We start from the raw sequence: 3,462 nt of genomic DNA on the forward strand, positions 1-3,462 counted from the left end.
GCTCACGTGGCACGAAGAGCTTTCCGCCACCCTCCTACGCATTGTAACCCGTCCACCTGTTGAAGGCATTAAAAGTCGTTAGATGCCTCGGGTATTAGCCTAGCCTAGACTAGCCTAGCTGACACATGCCTAAACATGCACAGTCGTTCTAATCAACGTCAACACACATGGTCACAAACTCTCCAACATACGTCCAGCACAATCGCAATACAAGAAACCTACTACACCCAATAACCAAAGAACGGTTTTTGGAAAAACCTTTTCCCCAATTTCAAGAAACTGCGAATGCAGTGATTACACTTTGCCCCGAAACTGCGAACGCATTTGCAGCCCAGACAAACACACATACTGACAGACACGGTGATTGTAATACCTCTCAAAGTTAAATTTGGATAAGATCAATTTTAGATCCAATGGTTTTTCTTAATTTGATCTAACATTTTTATAAAGGATTTGCGCAACCTAAAATCTCAATTTGTCCTCTAAAGCGTTCAACATCGATCGAAAACGTGAGCTCTTCGTTAGTGTGTTGTGACTTTGCACACGTTAATGTTCAACTTTGAACAACTTTTTTATATACTGTAGATAGCCTGGCTCGCAACAGATTTTTTACTTTTATTGAAATACCTGGTTGTTTCAGATGGGAAAGAGACTGAATTGTGCGCATCTGTCCAGCACCGCGGGGCTGGTCAGATGTTTCCACACGATGGATGCCAAGAGACTAATTAAGAGCGAACCAATCAGAAGGTTGTTTCCTTTCGTTTTCACGCCAGTTGTTGATGGCAAGTTTTTGGTGGAAAATCCAATCAGCGTCTTCGGATCATCTCCGCCTCGCATCACGAATCAGGTGGACGTCATGACGGGTGTCGCCAAGAACGAAGGGACGCTGTTACTGTCAATGATAATTCCCCTCGTTTTCGTACCGCTATTCGACAAAGTAGGTCCGAATTATGAAGACTTTCTAGTAGAATTTACTCTACCCGACCAGTGCGATAGATTCTACGACTCCATCAAGCATCTGTAAACGGATTGGGAACACTTCAACTCGTCGTCGTGTAAGCGCCTCGTTTAACGATTAAGCGACACGCTTTCAAAATTATCCGTTTTGTTTTCAGCGAACCTGAAAAGCGCCGAAGAATTTTGGTCCGATTACGCGTTCAAGTGTCCTTGGTATGATTTCTTGGAGGGCTACTCGACTCTGAAGGGCCCCAAGACGTACGCTTACTACTTCACGTATCGGTCTCCTCGTGGTGACTTCGCCAAATGGATGGGCACCACCCACGGAGAGGAATTGCGATAACTCACGAGTGACTTGCTCAATGGAGACCGTTACGAACAGGAAGATCTTGAATTCGGAAAGCGACTGAGGCGGTATTGGGGCAACTTTGCAAGAACGGGGTATGTCTTACAACCATTTTAATTAGGTTTATTGTAAAGCGTCTTTTAGGGAATGCCTAAATGCGTATTTAATTTTGTAGAGACCCTAACTCAGGGTCAGACTTCGACGACGTGGTTCCAATTTACTGGCCAAAATACGATTCACGGGAGAAAAACATTCTTGTTTTAGAACCCGACAATAAAGCCTACTACGAACGTACTCAAACTGACACTGAACGCTGTCTATTCTGGAAAAGACTCTATCCTCTACTCAAGCAACTCAAAAAGAAAAGACACTGTTCAAAAGCGAACCAAAACTTTGAACTCTATGTTATTGAACAATACTTCTTTTCTTTTCAGAGATCGCGATTCGCTAAGAATCATTAGGCTTAGAAAATCCCGTTACAATTAAAAATGTTTACGGCATCACATTTGCTTTTTAAATGACTTTGTTTATCTGCTATGTATTGAACAGATTATGCCGGTGGAAAGCCATTTGGAGAAAAAAAGGGATGGCGCACACTTTCAGTTTCTGAACGTCATAGTTTTCGTGATAAATTCAATGACCTTGAATGTATGGTTCAGGGTCAACCAAATTTCCATAGCCTAAGATATTTATCAATAATGAGTTTGTCGTGAAAACGTTGAAACCGTACAACATTACTGCTTATTCAAAGTCAGATTTACACATGATGAAGAATGTTAAAAATTTGATTCTGGAAACTGAAAGTTAAGAAAGCTCTGAAAATTTCTCGGGTATATACGTTAAATGGACGTACGAGCTTTAAAAACACGATAATATGAAACCAGTTCGTTGCCTTACAAGAAAAGCTGTGTACCCAACAAATATTGAAAAGATGAGCGGAAATCGAGCGATAGATCTTTTCAACAACTGTTATAGCCACTACAAACTACCAAGAAAGCCATCCACAAATTTAAAACAGTCGATCCAACTACCGCTAACATGAAAGTTATTCAAAAGTGGTATGAAGTGCATAACGTTGCCTTATTAATAACGTCACTTATTATTACACTGTTATTAAAAAAAGTTGAGAACTGAACCAAAAAAGGTGCAAAGTGAAAAAACCTATAGAGCATCTTATGCGGTTAGAAGTTGAACCTTTGAAAAGTGTTCAGATTTGAACCGTTCGTTAGGGTTCGAAGTTGAACCTTTTAAAAGTGTTCAGATTTGAACCTTTTAAAAGTGTTCAGATTTGAACCGTTCGTTAGGGTTTGAAGTTGAACCTTTTAAAAGTGTTCAGATTTGAACCTTTTTTAAAGTTCAAATCTGCCACTGACAACGGAAAATTTTTAAGTTCAAATAATAACCTATAGTAAGAGCACCTCTAAGCCTCTTTCGGTTCAATTACCCACCTTCACCAAGATCAATACCGAACCTTAGTTGGCTCTATATCGAACCTTTCTAAGTTTAATTACCAACTCTTCGTGAGCTCAACGCAGAACCTCTTTTGATGCAATTACCCACCTTCAGCCAGATCAATACCGAACCTCTTTAGGTTCTATTATCCACCCTTATTTTGTTCGAAACCGAACCTTTCTAAGTTTAATTACCAACTCTACGTGAGCTCAATGCAGAACCTCTTTCGATGCAATTACCCACCTTCAGCAAGATCAATACTGAACCTCTTTAGGTTCTATTATCCACCCTTATTTTGTTCGATACCGAACTTTTCTAAGTTTAATTACCAACTCTACGTAAGCTCAATGCAGAACCTCTTTCGATGCAATTACCCACCTTCAGCAAGATCAATACCGAACATCTTTAGGTTCTATTATCCACCCTTATTTTGTTCGATACCTAACCTTTATAAGTTTAATTACCAACTCTACGTGAGCTCAAAGCAGAACCTCTTTCGATGCAATTACCCACCTTCAGCAAGATCAATACTGAACCTTAGTAGGTTATATTTTGCAGCTCTCTTAGTCCGTTTTCCCCAAAAACGGTATTATTTTCCCCGCAATGTATAAACAATAGGCGCGAATAGCAGGGTACACAAAGATCACGGCCAATTTTGAACAAACGCTAATGGCGCGTGATCAAAGTTGGACGTAATTTAGGTGTGC

General features: G+C 40.2%; 1 long non-coding RNA gene across 1 annotated transcript; it reads left to right on the forward strand.

Moving 5' to 3' along the window:
* The first annotated feature begins 964 nt into the window (after positions 1–964).
* Positions 965–1,647, forward strand: LOC149943466 (uncharacterized). Its single transcript, XR_016480848.1, has 3 exons — positions 965–1,055; positions 1,116–1,398; positions 1,479–1,647. It is a non-coding gene; the product is annotated as an uncharacterized LOC149943466 (long non-coding RNA).
* The last annotated feature ends 1,815 nt before the right edge of the window (positions 1,648–3,462 follow it).

Source organism: Leiobunum rupestre, chromosome 5 (assembly GCF_980474605.1).
Source record: "Leiobunum rupestre chromosome 5, qqLeiRupe1.1.hap1, whole genome shotgun sequence".
In the NCBI taxonomy this organism is placed as follows: domain Eukaryota; kingdom Metazoa; phylum Arthropoda; class Arachnida; order Opiliones; family Sclerosomatidae; genus Leiobunum; species Leiobunum rupestre.